The 21,500-nt window shown below is 43.1% G+C and overlaps 1 long non-coding RNA gene across 1 annotated transcript in view; it reads right to left on the bottom strand.

Annotated features, from left to right (window-relative positions):
• LOC309651492 overlaps positions 1-21,500 on the bottom strand; it is a 392,390-nt gene that overhangs the window by 143,939 nt on the left and 226,951 nt on the right. The window lies entirely within an intron of this gene.

Genomic DNA, 21,500 nt, shown 5'->3' with positions numbered 1-21,500 from the left:
TAGTGAGAGGCCCGCGCACTGCGATGAAGAGTGGCCCCCACTTGCCACAACTGGAGAAAGCCCTTGCACAGAAACGAAGACCCAACACAGCCATAAATAAATAAAAAAAAAAAAAAAAAAAAAACCTTAGCAGTTTCACTGTATTTAAAAAAAAAAAAAACCTAGACAAATGACAATGAAAACACGACGACCCAAAACCTATGGGATGCAGCAAAAGCAGTTCTAAGAGGGAAGTGTATAGCAATACAATCCTACCTCAAGAAACAAGAAACATCTCAAATAAACAACCTAACCTTACACCTAAAGCAATTAGAGAAAGAAAAAAAAAACCAAAATTAGTAGAAGGAAAGAAATCGTAAAGATCAGATCAGAAATAAATGAAAAAGAAATGAAGGAAACAATAGCAAAGATCAATAACACTAAAAGCAGGTTCTTTGAGAAGATAAACAAAATTGAGAAACCATTAGCCAGACTCATCAAGAAAAAAAGGGAGAAGACTCAAATCAATAAAATTATAAATGAAAAAGGAGAAGTAACAACTGACATTGCAGAAATACAAAGGATCATGAGAGATTACTACAAGCAACTCTATGCCAATAAAATGGACAACCTGGAAGAAATGGACAAATTCTTAGAAAAGCACAACCTTCCGAGACTGAACCAGGAAGAAATAGAAAATATAAACAGACCAATCACAAGCACTGATATTGAAAGTGTGATTAAAAATCTTTCAACAAACAAAAGCCCAAGACCAAACGGCTTCACAGGTGAATTTTATCAAACATTTAGAGAAGAGCTAAGGCCTATCCTTCTCAAACTCTTCCAAAATATAGCAGAGAGAGGAACACCCCCAAACTCATTCTATGAGGCCACCATCACCCTGATACCAAAACCAGACAAAGATATCACAAAAAAAGAAAACTACAGACCAATATCACTGATGAACATAGATGCAAAAATCCTCAACAAAATGCTAGCAAACAGAATCCAACAGCACATTAAAAGATCATACACCATGATCAAGTGGGGTTTATCCCAGGAATGCAAGGATTCTTCAATATACACAAACTAATCAATGTGATACACCAAATTAACAACTTGAAGGATAAAAACCATAAGATAATCTCAATAGATGCAGAAAAAGATTTTGACAAAATTCAACACCATTTATGTTAAAAACTCTACAGAAAGTAGGCATAGAGGGAAACTACCTCAACATAATAAAGGCCATATATGACAAACCCACAGCCAATATCATTCTCAATGGTGAAAAACTGAAACAATTTCCTCTAAGATCAGGAAAAAGACAAGGTTGCCCACTCTCACCACTATTATTCAACATAGTTTTGGAAGTTTCAGTCACAGCAATCAGAGAAGAAAAAGAAATAAAAGGAATACAAATCAGAAAAGAAGAAGTAAAACTGTCACTGTTTTCAAATGACATGATGCTATACATAGAGAATCCTAAAGGTTCTACCAGAAAACTACTAGAGCTAATCAATGAATCTGGTAAAGTAGCAGGATACAAAATTAATGCACAGAAATCTCTTGTATTCCTATACACTAATGATGAAAAATCTGAAAGAGAAATTAAGGAAACACTCCCATTTACCATTTCAACAAAAAGAATAAAATACCTAGGAATAAACCTACCAAAGGAGACAAAAGACCTGTATGCAGAGAACTATGACACTGATGAAAGAAATTAAAGATGGTACAAATAGATGGAGAGGTATACTATGTTCTTGGATTGGAAGAATCAACATTGTGAAAATGACTCTACTACCCAAAGCAATCTACAGATTCAATGCAATTCCTATCAAACTACCAATGGCACTTTTCACAGAACTAGAACAAAAATTTCACAATTTGTATGGAAACACAAAAGACCCTGAATAGCCAAAATAATCTTGAGGAAGAAAAATGGAGCTGGAGGAATCAGGCTCCTGGACTTCAGACTATACTACAAAGCTACAGTAATCAAGACAGTAGGATACTGGCACAAAAACAGAAATATAGATCTATGGAACAGGATAGAAAGCCCAGAGATAAACCCATGCACATATGGTCACCTTATCTTTGATAAAGGAGGCAAGACTATACAATGGAGAAAAGACAGCCTCTTCAATACGTGGTGCTGGAAAAACTGGACAGCTACATGTCAAAGAATGAAATTAGAACACTCCCTAACACCATACACAAAAATAAACTCCAAATGGATTAAAAACCTAAATGTAAGGCCAGACACTATAAAACTTTTAGAGGAGAAAATAGGCAGAACACTCTATGACATAAATCACAGCACAATCCTTTCTGACCCACCTCCTAGAGAAATGGAAATAAAAACAAGAATAAACAAGCGAGACCTAATGAAACTTAAAAGCTTTTGCACAGCAAAGGAAACCATAAACAAGATGAAAAGACAGCCCTCAGAATGGGAGAAAATATTTGCAAATGAAGCAACTGACAAAGGATTAATTTCCAAAATTTACAAGCAGCTCATGCAGCTCAATATCAAAAAAACCAAACAACCCAATCCAAAAATGGGCAGAAGACCTAAATAGACATTTCTACAAAAAAGATATACAGATTGCCAACAAACACATGAAAAGATGCTCAACATCACTAATCATTAGAGAAGTGCCAATCAAAACTACAATGAGGTATCACCTCACACCGTTCAGAATGGCCATCATCAAAAAATCTAGAAACAATAAATGCTGGAGAGGGTGTGGAGAGAAGGGAACCCTCCTGCACTTTTGGTGGAAATGTAAATTGGTACAGCCACTATGGAGAACAGTATGGAGGTTACTTAAAAAGCTAAAAATAGAGCTACCATATGACCCAGCAATCCCACTACTGGGCATATACCCTGAGAAAACCACAATTCAAAAAGAATCATGTACCACGATGTTCATTGCAGCTCTATTTACAATAGTCAGCACATGGAAGCAACCTAAGTGTCCATCCACAGATGAATGGATAAAGAAGATGTGGCACATATATACAATGGAATATTACTCAGCCATAAAATGAAATGAAATTGAGTTATTTGTAGTGAGGTGGATGGACCTAGAGTCTGTTATACAGAGTCAAGTAAGTCAGAAAGAGAAAAACAAATACCCTATGCTAACACATATATATATATGGAATCTAAAAAAAAGTGTTCTGATGAACCTATGGGCAGGACAGGAATAAAGATGCAGACATAGAGAATGGAATTGAGGACACGGGGTGTGGGAAGGGTAAGGTGGGATGAAGTGAGAGAGGGGAATGGACAGATACACACTACCAAATGTAAAATAGATAGCTAGTGGGAAGCAGCTGCATAGCACAGGGAGATCAGCTCGGTGCTTTGTGTCCAACTAGAGGGTGGGGTAGGGAGGGTGAGAGGGAGACGCAAGAGGGAGGCTATATGGGGATATATGTATACGTATAGCTGATTCACTTTGTTATACAGCAGAAACTAACACAACACTGTAAAGCAATTGTACTCCAATAAAGATGTTAAAAAAAAACAAAGAGGGACTTCCTTGGTGGCACAGTGGTTAGGAATCCGCCTGCCAATGCAGGGGACACAGGTTTGATCCTTGGTCTGGGAAGATCCCACATGCCGCAGAGCAACTAAGCCTGTGCGCCACAGCTACTGAGCCTGCGCTCTGGAGCCCACGAGCCACAACTACTGAAGCCCGTGCGTGTAGAGCCCATGCTCTGCAAAAAGAGAAGCCACCACAACGAACAGTAGCCCCCACTCACCACAACTAGGGAAAGCCCGTGCGCAGCAACAATGACCCAACGCAGCCAAAAATAAATTTATTTATTTATTTATTTTTAAAAAAAAAGAAAGAAAGGTCTGGGATGGAGTAAAAATTTGATGCCACCGCTATGTAAATATGATGGAAACCACAGAATGGATGAGGTTTCTCAGGGAAAGGATTTGGGGAGAGAAGAAAAGATGGTGAGTCAAGGACCAACTCCTGAGGGACATCAGCATTTAAAAACAGCCAGGGGATCCTGAGAAGGAATAGCGAAGCAGACAGGACATAAAGCAGGAGAGGGTTGTGGTATAGTTGAAGGTATTTCAAGAAGGAAGAGGTGCTCAAGAGAGTTAAACACTGCTGCAAGCTCAGATGAGATAAAAACTGAAAAAATAATGCCATCGGACTTAGCAATGTCTGTTATTGATGACTTTGGGAAGAGCAGGTTCAGAGGTCAGAGCATAATCAGATGAAGACAGAGCAGGGCGACAGAAAGTAATAACTCAAGAAATCTGGCTGTGCAGACCACACCGCTATTGGGTGACATAGAGTTATATATAGGTGTCTGTTTTTTAAGATGGGAGGGACAGGGCTATGTTATAAATCTTTCCACTTAACACAATTACTGTGCTTTTCTGTCTTTCTCCAGTTGCAGACTGCAAGCACCATGAGAATAGTGTAGACTCATATTTTTGCGTCTGGTGCAGAGTAGTCTCTTTATTTTTATTTTCCTTGACTGCGCAGCTTGTGGGATCGCAGTTCCCCTACCAGGGATGGAACCCAGGCCCTTGGCATCAAAAGTGCAAAGTCCTAACCATTGGACCACCAGGGAATTCCCCAGACTTGTCTCTTTAGAAGGGTTTGTTGAACTAAAACTGAGCCTTAGTCCAAACTACAACAAAATCTCCTATCACTGTCATTCCCTATTTAGTCAGGATAAGCTAGGTTACGCTCTGACAACAAAGAACCCTAGAATCGTAGTGGCTTAAAAACACAATTTTGTTTCTTGCTCATGCTATATACTCATCTTCAGTCAGGGACTCAGGGTGACAGAGCTTCCACTGTCTGGAATGGCTCCCGTCACTATGATGGAGGAATGGCTGTGGAAAATCACGTACTTCCACTAACTGGACAGAGCCACATGGCCACACCTATCATGAGAGGGGTCAGGAAGGAGGAGATGCAGAATACTGGTGACACCCCCCAATGACCTTCCATACTCCAATAAGTCTTCAAGGTGGTCAGAAGAGTCTTCCTGCAGTCTTCCAAGGGGTCCGGGCAAGCACAACTGCCAACACCTAGCAGAAGCTCTCCCCTTTTCTGTCCCCGTTCCACAGCTCTCCTCAGTCAGCAGACATGCCTGTGAAGCCACTTAGAAGCTGTCTTTGACCTTCTGGATGGATCTTCCATTTTTCGCCACAATCCAAATACGCTCCACACAGCAGCAAGAGGGATGTTTATTAAACAGAAACCAGGTCATGCCACACCCCTTCTTGAAACTATTTACTTCTAAGCACTAGAAAATCCCAAACTCCTTACCCTGCTCACAAGCGTCCCCGGATCTCCCGGCCTTTCCTCACTCTCACCACTAGGCTCCCACACCTGTCTCCTCTGCATTCCTCACACACCAGTGCTTTCCTGCCTGTTCTTTCTTCTTTCTAGAGAGCTTTTCCTTCCAGGTTGTCTCACATCTGGCTCTTTCTCATCATTTTCTCAAAGCAAAGCAAGTATCATCTTCCTGGAGAGAACTCTCCTGAATATTCTAACTAAGGTCATCCCATCCCTGTCCAGTCACTCTTTATACCATTACCTAGTTTTAGAAATATTTAGCATTCATCAGTATCTGAAATTATTTTACTTATATATTTTTATGTATTTATTGTTTATCTGCCCTCACTGGAATATAAGATCCAAGAGTTTATGGATTTTTGTCTGTATTGTTCACTATTATATCCCCAGAATTGTTCTTAACAGATATTCATTGGATTAATTAATCAATCAATCAATACATTTTGGACGTAGATAAGGCTAGAAGGAAACTAGTTGCCAGATTGAGGCCAGGTTTGAGCACCAGCCTTTGCTAAAGATCAAACTGTCAAAGGAGCTCAGGAAGATGAGCGGGGAGGGGAGTCAGGAAAGGGCAGTGAGGAAGAGGAGGTCCCGCCACGCAGATGGGTGGAAGCCACACCTGGGAACACTCACCCCTCGACGGCCACACCCTCAGCTGGTTAACTAGAAAACAAAGTACACAATAACGGGAATTACAACAATCTGTCGTGCAGAGTGAGAGGGTAAGAATATTTGCCTGGGTAAGTCTGGGCTCTGAGGGGAAAGAGAAAACAAGAAACAGAAAACAATTCTCCTCTCAGAATCCCTAACCACAGCAGCCCACTGTGGATCTGGGGCCAGAAGCCACATTACTCATGGAGGAGAAAAGTCAAAATTTAGTCTAAGGAAGTCTTAGGATGACAGGTGTCTGTCAAAAACAAGGAAAGCATTTTCAAATCCTGGTTTTTTTGAATTTTCACAAATAAATTTCCAAGGGACATGAACTCACAATCAAAAATCACAAAACACACAAGGAAATAAGCCACCTTGAACTATATCAGCAACAAAATGCAAAATTAGAACTTCAAAAACTGTAGGCCTAGGAGTAGCGGTGGCCTCCTGATATTACAAGCTCTAAAATGTTTTACCAAACCTGGGGGTTTCCCTACACTCTGTTCCCACCTTGATAAATAATCATTTTATTAATCTGTTCTCAATTATCAAATTTGAGTGTATCATCTGTTTTCTACTGGGAACTTGTATGAATAAATTGGTTAGTTCCTGGACACTTTACCTATCTTTGTTACTATGTAAATGACACTTCATTTTTATTATATTTTTCTAGTTTTATATCAGTGGTGTGAAGAATGTAGTTCTTGTTGCACTGATGTTTTTCTTGGCACTTTTGCTGAACTCTCTTATTAGTTCTATTAATTTGTATATTGATTCTGTTGGTTTTCATTGGGTAAATAGATAATCATATGATCTTCAAATAGTAAAAATTTATCTCTTTTTCTTTCACAGTTTATACTTCCTCTTTTCCCCTTGTAGTATTGGCCAGAACTATACTGGGGATTGTGGACTTTATCTTAAAGGGAATTCTTTCAAAGTTTTTCCATTAAGTGTAATTCTTCCTATAGGTTTTGGATAAAACCTTCACCAAGGTAAAGAAGTTCTGTTGTATTCATAAGTTACTGTTACAAAAAAGACTTATAAATAGGTATTGACCTTTATGAAATAAATTGAACTTATAAAAATTTTTAAATTTAGCTCTCCATTAAGAAAATGAAAAGGAAAATCACAGACTGAGGGAAAATATACATATAGAAAGGACTTGGATACAGCTATCCAGGATATGTGATGAGCTTTAAGTCAACAATAAAAGGAAAATAACCCAAATTTAAAATATGGGGAAAGGACTTGAAATTAACTTCACAAAGAAGGATCTATGTATGGTAAATAAACACATGAAAAGATGCTAAATACTATTAGTCACCAAGGAAATGCAGAGTATAACCACAATGAGGTATTACTTCATGCCCACAATAGTGGCTAAAATTTAAAAGACTGACAACATCAAATGTTGATGAAGTTGTAGAACAACAAATCTCTCCTACTTTACTGGCTGAAGTAAAATGGTTTCACCACTTTAGAAAACTGACAGTTTTGGCAATTTCTTATAAAGTTAAATAGACACCTGCCATATAAACCAGTAATTCAACTCCTAGGAATTTATCCAGGAGAAATGAAAACACATATTTACAAAAAGACTAGTACAAGAATGTTTATTGCAGCTTTATTCATCATAACCAAAATATGAAAACAATGCAAATGTGTATCAAGAGGCAATTGGATAAATAAATTGTTTGGAATATAGCAACAAAAAACAATGAACTGGGCTTCCCTGGTGGCACAGTGGTTAAGAATCCGCCTGCCAATGCAGGGGACATGGGTTCGAGCCCTGGTCTGGGAAGATCCCACGTGCCGTGGAACAACTTAGCCCGTGCGCCACAGCTACTGAGCCTGCACTCTAGAGCCTGTGAGCCACAACTACTAAAGCCCACTCGCTCTAGGGCTGGTGTGTCGCAACTACTGAGCCCGTGTGATGCAACTACTGAAGCCCATGCACCTAGAGCCCATGCTCCGCAACAAGAGAAGCCATCACAATGAGAATCCTGTGCACCGCAATGAACAGTAGCCCCCGCTCGCTGCAACTAGAGAAAGCCCGGCGCGCAGCAACGAAGACCCAACGCAGCCAAAAATAAAATAAATAAAACATTAAAAAACTTATGAATTAAAAACAAAAACAAAAAGAAAACAATGAACTACTTATACATGCAACAACATGGCTTAATCTTTTCTTTTTTGGAGTCTTATTTTATTATGGTTGAGTCAATATTTGAAAAATTCTTTATAGATAGTTAATACGCATTTTACATTTCTAAGTTTTACTATTATACTGGTTTTTAATTTCAGATATAAATCAAAATCTTGAAAATTCAAACAATACAGAAACACCAGTTGGAGATATTGAAAGCTCTCCAAGTTCTCTGCCCTCCCCGCCTGCACCCTCACCCCATCAATGGTTTAGCACATCCTCTCAATTCTTTTTCATATTTTGCGGGGAGGGAGGAGGGAAGAATAATAACAACAGTACCATTAAAAGAAAAATAAAAGCTGTTATTGGTCAAGCTTTGGCCAAGTTTCAGGCAATTTCCACATATTAGCATTGATTCTTACAAAAGAACCCATAAAGGCAATTATTATTATCCTTTTCTTGTCTGTGAGGAAACAGACTAAGAGTGAGTGAGTAACTTATCTAAAGTCACAGCAAAAGAGCAGAGGCAGGATCTGAATTTAGCTCTGCCTGATTCCAAACCTATACTCTTTCCACTGTGATGAGAGTGACAGTCACCATTTAATGAACCCCTATTATTTGCTCAGCCCTTTAAAAAGTTATTTCCATTTTCCACAAGAACTCAGTGAGATAACAGTGATCATTTCTCCTTTGAAGAGGGGGTGTGGTTGGCCAAAGCCACCTGGAAAATCAAGTGCAGAGGCAGGATTCATAACCAGGGCTCTTAGACGCCAATGTCCCTGCTTTTCCCTCGACACATTTACACTGTAACATTTCAATGAAGTAGCACCTGTATCTCAACATAATCCTGTGCACAGTGTGTTCCCATAGGTTTCTCATAGGTTTGGGAATAGTTGTCCCGTAGGTTTCCACCCCTGTGCCAACTCCATAGACGGATGGTCGCTGCCTGGAGCACTTGTCTGGGAAGGGTCCTCAGGCAGCTCTGTGAAAGCGAAGTGCTGTGGTGGGCTAGCGACGTCTGTCTAGTGCTGTGGTGGGCTAGCGACGTCTGTCTAGTGCTGTGGTGGACTAGCGACGTCTGTCTAGTGCTGTGGTGGGCTAGTGACCTCTGTCTAGTGCTGTGGTGGGCTAGTGACGTCTGTCTAGTGTTGTGATGGGCTAGTGACGTCCATCATGTGCATGGAAGGGGAGGTGCTGTGGCCTCAGTGCCCAGAATCCTCCATCCCCAACATGATTATTGTAAGATAACATAAGATTACTAACTCTTAATTACTTACATTTCTACAATGATCAGTGGTCCCCTCACCTTCCTCAATGATCTATTAAAAAAATAAAACTCTAGTTATAAAAAAAGAAAAAACAATCTACAAGGAGGTATACACATCCATATACTAATTCTCAGATAAAATTCTATATATAGATAAGCTACTTTTAGTATATACCAAAGACAAAATTATTCAGTACAATTTGACTAGCAGTCTTATTCACACAACCTGCCTTGTTTCATCATAGTGTGTGCTCTACACAAAGATAGAGAATTCTAATCTTCTGCTCTAGTAATTTCCTGCCCCTCCACCTGACTTTAAGCTACCAGACGATTTTAACTCTTTGTACATCTCCAACTTAGTCATTAGTCTGTAGTTAAAAGACCAGCTTAAATATTTTTCAATTGGACCGAATGTTGGATCTCATTTTAATCTGGTACTTTGGCTTTGTGAGTAGAGATGGGTCTGGAAAATAGAAGGAAGTTGGCATTAATATAGGAGAGGGGAATATGGGGCTTAATCTTAAAAACATTGTGTGGAGGAAAATAAACCAGGCACAAAAGAGTACATATCTATGTGATTCCTCCAAAGAACAGCCAAAAATAACCTATGGTGATAGAAATCAGAGTAGGGTTGCCTATGAGAAGGGAGATTGGTTGGAAGGAGGCACAGGGGAACTCCCTGGGGTAATGGAAATATCCTGTCTTGATTGGTGCATTGATACACAGGGGTATGTGTTCGTCATCACCCACCTGATTGCACACTGAAGGTCTGTGCACGTCTGCCTTAAATTTTATCATCACTGTCGTCATCATCATAATGAAATGATGATACTAACATCACAAATGAACTGCGTAGTTTCATTCTCTATTGTTTGGAACAACTTTTTTTTTTTTAATTTATTTTATTTATTCTTTTTTTTTTTGGCTGCATTGGGTCTCTGCTGCGTGTGGGCTTTCTCCATTTGAGGCGAGCAGGGGTTACTCTTCATTGTGGTGCGTGGGCTTCTCACTGTGGTGGCTTCTCTTGTTGTGGAGCTCGGGCTCTAGGCACGTGGGTTTCAGTAGTTGTGGCATGCGGGCTCAGTAGTTGTGGCTTGCGGGCTCTAGAGCACAGGGTCAGTAGTTTTGGCTCACGGGCTTAGTTGCTCTGTGGCATGTGGGATCTTCCTGGACCAGGGCTCGAACCCATGTCCCCTGCATTGGCAGGAGGATTCTTAACCACTGCGCCACCAGGGAAGCCCTGGAACAACTTTTATAAGACAGGAAACAAGTGTTCATTGAACGTTGGTGGAATTCACCAGTAAAATCAATCAGGTGTGTTGTCTGTGTATGTATCAGTTATCTCTCGTCATGTGACAAACTACCCTAGAACTTAGTGACTTCAAACAACACACATTTGTTACTTCACAGTTGTGTGGGCCTAGTTGCTTCTCACTCAGGGTCTCTCACAAAGTAGCCGTCGATGTGTGGGTCAGCTCTCGCCCGAGGGAGAATCTGCTTTTCATCTCACTCACGTGGTTCTTGGCAGGACTCAGAAATCCACTTCCCAACCCAATAGCACGGCTGTGCAGAAGCCACAGGTCCTCACTGACTGTTGGCAGGAGACTCAGTCCTCGGCTCTGGGCCTTTCCTTCGGGGAACCCCCAGCGAGGCGCCCCGCTTCCCCAGAGCAGGGCTGAGAGGGAGAGGAGGAGAGCAGCAGCAGGGTGGGCCTAGCTTCCCTGCGGCCAAACACCTAGTGACGTCCGATCACTTCGCCATACTCCATTCATTAGGAGAGTCCCTCGGTCCAGCCCACGTTCAAGGGCACCAATCCCAGGAGACAGGTCACGAGAGCCACTTCAGAGGACACCCACCACCACATGTCCCAGGATGGCGGAAATAAAAGAGGGGCCGTGACACAGTCTCGATGCTGACTCTGAGGGGCTTGATTAGCCCCACCTGTCGTGTGTGTGTGTGTGTGTGTGTGTGTGTGTGTGTGTGTGTGTGTGTGTGTGTGTGTGTGTGTGTGCATGGGCACTTGTGCCTTGAGAGGGACAGTTCATTAATTCCATTTGAAAACTTTGTGTACTCAGTGGTTAATTTTAAAATTTCTCTTTGTGCCAATTTTTACACATTTACATTCCTAGGAATTTATCTGATTCAGGTAGTTTTTCAAATTCATTTGTATATATTCATTTATAATCACCTTTAAAATTTTTCAAGTGTCTGTAATTAATCCCCCTTTTCATTACACATTTTGCATATTTGCATTTTCTCCCTTTTTCCCTCCAGATACCTTTCTTATTAATCTTTTTCACGAAACTGCTGCTGTTTTTGTTCATCTCTGTTGGTATTTTTCCTCTTCCAGCTCATTGATTTCTGTCCTTATTTTTATTTTCTTTCATGATGTTTCTTTGTATTTATTCTAGTGCTCCTTTTCCAAACTGAGTTGAACAGTTAGCTTGTAATTTTTAACCTTTTAAACTTTTCTATTAAACATATTTAAGGTTATAATTTCACCTAAAAGTACTTCTTTAGCTATTGCACACATTTTAACATGTTGTGTTTTCATTATCCTTTAATTATGAGCATCTATTTGTTTACTTTATTTCCTCTTAAAACCAAGGCTTACTTAGTCACTAAATTTCCAAACATAGAGGATTTTTTTTAAACTTATACCTTTGTTATCAACTTCTAATTTTCCTGAATAAACTACAATTTCTACTTGAATAAATCATGGGTTGCAAGTTCTCAGGGAGACCTTTCCTCTTCCTGGGGGTTCAGCCCTCCCAGGCCCGCCTGTGTGTGGGTCTCACCCAGATGTCTGCTTGCTGCGGGGCCAGAAGCATCACCTCCCGGCTCAGGCCGACACCCCCAGGGCAGCGAGGCACCGGGCAAAGCCGCCTGGTTTTCAGCGCTGAAGCATCCCGTTACTTTTCTTCACACTCAGCTCTGTGTTGACAGGGCTGTTTGCGACAGGCGATACCGCCCGGTGAAGTGTTTGAAGTGGAGGATTTCAGGTAACCTAACCTTCTGCATTGCTTATAACTGGACCAGGGTCAAACAAGACAGAATGAAAGGCGGCGTGGGTGATCTCAGCCTCCAGAGGTGACTGCTGTGGCCTCGTGGTCTCCTTCCCACAGGCCTTTTCTCTGAGCTCACACAGCCCCGCGGGGTTGGGGGAGTGGAGCCTGAGGGCCTGGCTTCCCAGGCTCAGCTCTGTCACAAGCTTCTTGTGTGACTTTGAGAAAAATCATTAACTTCTGTCGATCCTGTTTTCTCCTTTGGGAAATGAAAGGGCCAAGTAGACACTAAGATACAGTGTTCATAAGCTTATTTTTTTCTCTGACTTCTTGTTTAGTCTGCCTTTTTTGGTCTCTATAGTTTTTTCATGGAAGTAGACTGTGGTTAGTAATGCATAACTTTTCTGGATAAAGAAGATGTGGTGCATATATACAATGGAATATTACTCAGCCATAAAAAAGAATGAAATAGTACCATTTGCAGCAACATGGATGGACCTAGAGATGATCATACTAAGTGAAGTAAGTCAGACAGAGGAAGACAAATACCATATGATATCACTCACATGTGGAATCTAATTTTTTAAAAATTATACAAATGAACTTATTTACAAAGCAGAAACAGACTTACAGATTTTGAAAACACACTTATGGTTACCAAAGGGGAAACATGGTGGGGGGGAGGATAAATTAGGACTTTGGAATTAACATGTGCACACTACTATATATAAAATAGATAAACAACAAGGACTTACTGTATAGCACAGGGAACTCTACTTAATATCCTGCAATAACCCAAGTGGGAAAAGAATCTGAAAAAGAAAGAATATATGTATATGTATAACTGAATCACTTTGCTGTACACCTGAAACTAACACAACATTGTAAATAACTATACTCCAATAAAATGTACAAAAAAACTTTTCTGTAATTAAAAGGAAAAAAAAAAAAAAAAGAGGATCCATGCTATGTCTAAGGTCCTCTTAAGCAGTTAACAGAACTCTATGGTCATCTGTACAAACAGTCCTGATAATTGGGCAGATAGTTCCCACACCTGCTGTGCATCAGAATCACCTGGGAGCACTTGTTAAAAATGCAGATTTGTGTTAAAAATACAGTCCCTGGGTTTTGAAAAAAGAGCCCTGGAGGATTCTGATGAGCAGCCAGCGGGGATGCCCAGCAAAGCTCTGGCATCAGGAACGTGGCCACCTGGTGGCACCAGGGCAGCACAAGGGCACTGCAGACGCCACTGCCGTAAGCGTCCTGCCTGGGGGTTCTGAATCCTCACGCCGACCCTGGGCAACGTCCTTCCTCTCCCTGGGCCTCAGCCGCTGGTTCTACGAAATGAAGGTTCTGATTCTCTTTCCACCTGGAATCCTACACCTTCACAACCCCGCTGCAGGCCCTCCCTCCCCCCGACCCCCCACAGGATCAAAGCTGGGCCTTCCTAGCAGGACATCCCTTTGCCCAGAGCTGGTCCCCTGCAGAATCCCGGGTGACACTTGTCTTTCAAATCCTGGCTCCCGGGCATGATTCAAGGAGTCATCCTAAACCCTTTCTCCCGCCTGAGATTTGGGAATCACACTTATTCCAAGGGGGTAGTCCATCCTTCCTGGGGATGTTTCTATTCTCAAAGAGGCCCTCAGGCACGGGCAATGTTTAACCCGAAGAAATAAATTATTGGCAAAATTAAATACCTGCTCGGCTGCTATACGGGATACTGGGAGGTGGGGTGTTGTAAGTTCTCTTTATTTCAGGCATAGCCCCTACATGACCAGCCACATTCCCTGCAGGTAAGGAAAACTCTCCCTGTCTGTTAATCCGGCGTCATTAATTCGTTCATTCTACTTCGAATGAGTCAGAGCCTGTGCGCTCAGGGAGCTCCAGGTCTAAGGGAGAGACGCCTTCACAACATAACCGGCCGGGAGGGGTGGGACCAGGCTGGGGGGAGGCGCGGAGGCGGAAGGCCCCCCGGGATGCTGAGCTCTGACTCCCAGGTGAGGGGTGTGGAGGCCAGTGTCGGGTAGGGGGAGCGGAGGAAAGGCGGAAGGGCGGTTTCACAAGGGGACTGGGCTTAGCCCGGGGCTGGCGGCTAGCGGCTGGAGGTGTCCCCGCTCCTGTGTCCTCAGGAAGTCTTTCTTCTCGTCTCTTCTCTTGAAAAGAGTAAACAAAATCATAAATGTCCTCTCCTTTCCTCTTTTCCTCCTACCGTGAACAGATTTAATTATTCCTTCGAGGAGTCTCTGAGTCCCAAATCATCAAATAATGGGTGACCTGAATGAGCACTGTTTTAAGACTCATTTGCTATGTCTTAGACTATAAAATGAAAGAGGCTCAGTTTCCTAATACTTCCCAGCCTCAGGGGATGGGCCAAGCTCATCCTGCTGACATCACTATATTATAATCAGTTACTGAGGAAGGCAGGGATCTCAACAGCGATGTTTCTCCACTCAGCATGGTCCCGAGCTTTGCTTCAAGGGGAGGGGGGGGCGCACCAAGAGTTCTGACCCCTGATCATAACCCAAGTCTGATCTCTGGGTTTGAGGAACTAGCCCATCTCGGCCCCTTGGTCCATTTTACAGATGAGGAAACAGCTGTGACGTGTTCTTCCCGTTGTATCACACTAGCCGAGGGCCAAGGATGACACGACGGCGGGTAGCTTTGCGGAGGTGCCGGGAGCCCGCGCGGGAATCACCGTGGAGATTGAGAACACAGACGCCCAGCCCGCCCGGACCCACCAGAGCTCAACAGCGGGATCCAGGGATGCTTATTTTGCTCTCAGGGTGATTGTGAAGCGAACCTCTGATTAAGAACCACTGCATCAGCGGAGGCTCTGTTTGCACTGAAGTTGTTTGGTTTAGTCGGCTCGCTTGTTAGCGCAGTTTCTGTCCACACAGCATCTCTGGAGCCTCACGGGATTATCCTCAGGGCACCTGGGCTGACGCGCCCTTCCCTCTCCAGGACTGCAGTCCTAGGAAGGTTGCGGGCACCCGTCCCCACGTGGCCGCTGCTGAGTGTCTTGTCTGTAGAAGGATCACACGACAGTGCTGCTGGATCCCAGGATGAAATCCTGGGCACGCGACCCTGTCCTTGAACGAACCCGGAAAGTGAGTTCGTTCCTGACTGTAGGACGCGCACCTGGTCCCGGAGCCTCCGGCGGCCTACAGCGCCGCCTGCTGGAACAGCTGGTTATTTCCCGCTGCATCTGGGCCTGGGCGATGCAGGGGCTGAAACCTGGTGTTTATTTCCTCATGCTTACCTACTACAGTTACTCGTTCTGTTTATCCTTTTCAGTAGCATAGATTTCCTAAGGGCAGCAACAGTAACTGAATTACTACGAAAGACTGGGCTGAGAACGCCATTGAGAATAGAGTGGGCTGGGGAGGGAAAATCTTAGAATTTTTCAAAACAAAGGATCTTTGGCTCTCAAATTGCGCATTAGGAAAATCTCAGGCCCTTCAATGGTTATTTAGAGTTTCCACAGAGACTGAAATTCCTGTGAAGTCCGTATTTTCTCAAGAGCTTCCCCAGCCTCTCAGACTGTGCCACTTCATTTGTTTAGAAGGATCTGGAACCTCCCTCAGGTTCTGTGGTGTTACTTAATAAGATGTGTCTTAGATGAATGGATAAAGAAGATGTGGATAATGAAATAGTACTCAGCCATAAAAAAAATGAAATAATGCCACTTGCAGCAACATGGATGGACCTAGAGATGATCATATTAAGTGAAGTTAAGTCAGACAGAGAAAGACAAATAAATGATATCACTTATATCTGGAATCTTAAAAAATGATACAAATGAACTTATTAACAAAACAGAAACAGACTCAAGCTCATAGAAAACAAACTTATGGTTACCAAAGGGGATAGTGGGGGGGTGAGGGGAGGGAGAGGAGGAGAGATAAATTAGGAATTTAGGATTAACAGATACACAATACTATATATAAAAGAGAGAAACAAGGACCTACTGTATAGCACAGAGAACTATATTCAATATCTCGTAAAAACCTAAATGGAAAAGAATCTGAAAAAGAATAGATATATACATATATGCATAACTGAATCACGTTGCTGTACACCTGAAACTAACACAACATTGTAAAGTAACTCTACTGCAATTTAAAAAACGGTAAAGAAAAAAAAAAAAAAAAACTTAGGGTGTGTCCTATTGCTGGTGGCTGGGCAACTCCAGCCTTGAAAGAAAAGGCAAGGGCAGACCACTGAAAATAACTTTAAAGGTTGAATCCATGTATAATCGTACTCCTTTTCTTCCTCTGCTACTCTCAGCTTGAATGGGTCTAAATGTCAGTGTAGGGTAACATAAAGGATGTGAGCTTTGAAGTCAGGGAGACTTGGGTTCAAATCCCTGCTCTGACATTTACCAGCTGGGTAACTCAGGCAAAAGTAGTTAATCTTGGGCTTCCCTGGTGGTGCAGTGGTTAAGAATCCGCCTGCCAATGCAGGGGACACGGGTTTGAGCCCTCTGGGAATATACCACATGCCGCAGAGCAACTAAGCCCGTGTGCCACAACTGCTGAGCCTGCGCTCTAGAGCCCTTGAGCCACAACTACTGAGCAAGCGTGCCACAACTACTGAAGCCTGTGAGCCACAACTACTGAGCCTGCGTGCCACAACTACTGAAGCCCACATGCCTAGAGCCCGTGCTCCACAACAACAGAAGCCACCACAATGAGAAGCCCGCGGACGGCAACGAAGAGTGGCCCCTGCTCACCGTAACTAGAGAAAAGCCCACGTGCAGCAACAAAGACCCAATGCAGCCAAAAAAATACATAAAAAAATAAAAATAAAAAAAGTAGTTAATCTTTCTGAACATGATCATTCCTCATATGCAAAATGGGAATAATACGGTGCCTCCCTCATGAGGTCTTCCTGGGGAAATCAGTGAGAAAGCATGTGATATGCAGAGCCTGGTGCCAGGCTTGCGGAAGGAGGGTGGTAATGGTCCTGAGGATACGGGGTTAGCACAGGACAGCAGGAGGAAATCGGTGATGCTCTTCTCCTGGTTCGCTGGGCAACATGGCCAAGGAAGCAAGAGAGGTCAAGAGACACGCTGGGGCCAGTGGACCTACACAGGCCGGAGCGCCACCCCTCTGGGAGCTGCTGGCAGAGTGAGGCCAGGCAGGAGGTCCCCGGGCACACGCGCCACACCTGAATCCTGCCCTGAGCCTCTTCCAGGTACCTCCCTGGAGACAGCAGCTCCCACCTGGTCTCTCCCTGCGTGGGCTTGCTGGGCCAGCAGCTGAGGAGGTGGAGGGAAAGACTGAGGTTCAGAAAGTAGGAGGTCTGAAGGGCCCCGGACGAGGATAAAGGAAGGGGCCTCGGCGGTCAGCCCTGGACCCCGGGCTTCCTCGCGGTCCTTTCAGGCACCTCACAGGACACGTGGTAAATGGAGTCGCTGGTCCAGGGCACAAGGGCGAGCAGAGAGAGCCAGGCCCTGGGCGGCTCTGATGATTCCTCTTCATCTGGCCGCTCAGGACAGAGACTCAGAGTGGCAATGGTCCAGCCGCTGACCAGCCTGGGTCCCTGGGCAGATCACTTACCCCTCTGAGGCTCGGGGCGCTCATCTGTGAAGTGGAAATAATGGTTTCACAGAGCTGTTGGCAGGATTAAGTTCGGTAATATATATATTTAATACAGCACAGTGTACAGTAAGAGCGAAATAAACGCCAGCATTCTGGTTGTCATCCTCATTATCATAATGTTATTACTGTTATTATTATTCTGGCTTCATGCTGCTTATGTTGTTCTCCCAGTGGCTTCCCCAGTCTCAGGGCGCCCCCAAGCATGATAACCAGTCTTCTTGGGGGTAGGAACATTTCGAACCACTGCTCACAGCTGTTCCTTTTGGAGGCCCTGTGTGAAGCATGGGAAGGAGAGTCGTGTGGTCAGAGAGCTCCCTCTTCAGGTCCAGGTAGTGACCCTCCTCTCCAACGCGCGTTCACATGCAGGTCACCTCTTCCTGTTCTTCCAGCTGTGGTACGTCCTTCTGCACCTTGAGCATGTGGTCTTCAAAAATGTGCTACTCTTAGATAATCACACCTTCAGCTATTAAAATAGCAGCACCGTAAAGAGAGCAGTCAATATTATTCACATTCTCATTTTATGCCCTGCTCAGTGCTGGGCCCTTCGCGTGCATTATCTCATCTAATTCTAACAACTTTCGAGGTGTGTATTAGTAGCTTCATTTTGTACATAAGGAAACTGTGCTTCAGGTGGATTAAGAAACTTGACAAAGCCCCACAATGAACAGAAGGTGGAACCGGGCGCAGCTGTGTATGTGGCGCACCTAACACTCCCGAGGGGGTCATTTTTAATACCCCTCTTCTATGTGGCAAAATTACGTTTAGTAATAATTACGATGCGAAACAAAAAATTTTAAAACCAGAAAAGAAATAGGCAATGAAAATTGTCTCTTATCGAACCCTATACTTATTTATGCCATTAAAAAGTTTGTAAGTAAATAAAAAATGAAATAGTACAGTACAAAAAAAAGGAAAAAAAATAGATTCATACTAATTATATTAATGGATTTTTTAAGGGAATGAACATGTGATAAATTAATAACGATGAAGTTCAAAAACAACAAATTAGGGAAAATGACAATTTTTAAAGAGAGGAACACATTTAACTTTAAAGATGTCATTCTGATTCTGTGTACTAGCTTCCTAGGGTCTCCATAACAAAGTACTAGAAACTAGGTGGATTAAAACAGCAGAAATGTATTCTCTCACAGTTCTGGAGGCTGGAAGTCCAAAGTCAAGGTGTGGGCAGGGCCGTGCTCCCCATGAGACCGCAGGGGAGGGCCCTTCTTGGCCTCTCCCAGCTCCTGGCCGGTCCCCAGGCCTCCGTGTTCCTTGCCATGCAATGTCATCGCTCTCATCGTCACCTGCATCACCTGCATTGTCACATGGCGTCCTTGTGGGTGTCTGTGTCTTCACATGGCTTTCCTCTCCCCACATGTGTCTCTCTCCTCTTACAAGGACCCCTGTCATATTGGATTAAGGGCCCACCCTCACTCCAGTATGACCTCATCTTAACTAATTACATCTGCAACAATACTCTTTCCAATTAAAGTCACATTCTAAGGTACTGGGGGTTGAAACTTTAATATATCTTTTGGGAGGACACAATTCAACCCATAGCATTTAGTAAAATATCTTAAGTGTTGGGACTTCCCTGGCGGTCCAGTGGGTAAGACTCTGAGCTCCCAATGCAGGGGACCTGGGTTTGATCCCTGGAGAGGGAACTAGATCCCGCATGCAGGCCGCAACTGAGGAGGCCGCGTGCCACAACAAAGATCCCTTGTGCCACAACTGAGACCCGGCACAGCCTAGATAAATAAATCAATTAATTTAAAACAATCTTACATGTCATGCGAACTAAAATTTGCACTTACCAAACAAAAATATTACACCTCGCAGTTCACACTCTGTTTTACTCTTAAATTTTAAAAACCATATAAAAACTCCAAGTGGTCATGTGGAATGACAGAGTTGAAGGACTCACGCTTCTGTTGCTTTGTTTTTACCACTCCTGTGCTATTGTTATTTAAAATCTACTGTTTAAATAAAGTATGTGTATAGGTACCAGGGATGGAGTTACAAACTGTGCTCCAAGTAAGTTCAAATCATTCTAAACCATTATGAATTCATTCTCTGAACCTAAGCAGGTAGCTGTATCCTCACGTATAACTAGTAGGGTTGCCAGACAAAATACAGGATGCCTGGTTAAATTTGAATTTCAGGTAAACAATAAATTTGTTTTAGTATAAGTATGTCCCACGTAAGCATGGGACGTAGCTATACTAAAGAATTAATCATTGTTATTTGAAATTAAAATTTAAGTGGTGCCCTCTGTTTTTCTTTAATCAATCTGTCAACCCTAACTGGGAGATCTCTGACTAACTTTCATGGAGAAGACAAGGTTTATTAAAGGATAAGAAACAAAAATGTGGTAAGTTGAAATTTTCATATATGTTATTAAAATTTAATAGTAACCATAAGAATTGCTTGGAATTCAGACCTATGAAAGACTTTTTCAGGAAAGAGTATTTTATCACTGACATTATTTAGAATTGCCAAACACAGTGATAACAAAAAGCAAGCTCACTTTTAGTTGGTTTTATAACTGTTTTTAAATTCTTTACAGACAATGCACCTTCCTGATGGCTGACCTTGGCACACTACTGACCGGGCATAGTAAAAACCTTTCATTGGTGGGATGCTTTACAGTTTCTAAAGCCCTCTGTCACATCCATTATTTAATCTGGTCCAGAACAGTTATGGAAATTAGCAAGTCTATGTAACTGACTTACCCTAAGCCATGCGCTTCCTACAAGGCAGGGCTCAGACCCAGTCCATCTTTTGACCCTTTATCTCAGGCCCTTTCTTCCCAGACACCTTGGTTCTAGTGCTGATTTTGCCACAGACTCACCTGAGTCAAGCCACGCTACTTCTCTTGGATTCAGTTTCCTCATCTATTCAAAAGGAAAGGATTGGACTAGGTGATTTTTGAGACACATTTCAGCCCTGAGATTCTGCAACTCAGACCTTGGGACGCTGCCCTGTGCAGGCATTCTCTACCTGGGTTGGAGCGAGAGAGGAGAGTCAGGCGCCAGCCAAGGGGAAGCGAGGCAGGTATGGGAGCATCACAAAGGTGACCTCCTTCATCATTTGGCCCAGAGCAGCGAAGTGCCATCCTGCCAACAGAACACAGTTTGCCCCTGAGACTAGAGCACGGCGCTGAGGAAGCACACTCACCTTCATCAGTTCACACTCACATGCGGCCCGTGTACACGCTCACACCAGGGGGACCAAGATTCTTTTCAGGTACAATGGGACACCTCCCTGAGGACACTCCAGTTTCCAATGCCAGCCAATGTGCTGTGAATCTGACCTCCCCCCACCCCATCCATCTAATTCCAGGTGGGCATGACCTACTCAAGACACGTGTGTCCCAGATACTCAGCCTCTAGCAGAGCTTTACCAGGCCGGATGCAATCACTATCTCTGCCACTGGGTTATTGTGGGGTTTTTTGGGTGTTTTTTTGGGGGGGGGTGGTTATTGTGTTTTAATTATTGCTA

The sequence above is a fragment of the Balaenoptera physalus genome (assembly GCF_965194825.1).
Source record: "Balaenoptera physalus genome assembly, chromosome: 21".
In the NCBI taxonomy this organism is placed as follows: domain Eukaryota; kingdom Metazoa; phylum Chordata; class Mammalia; order Artiodactyla; family Balaenopteridae; genus Balaenoptera; species Balaenoptera physalus.
The sequence above is the reverse complement of the archived record's forward strand: the minus strand, read 5'-3'. Positions and strand labels throughout refer to the sequence as shown.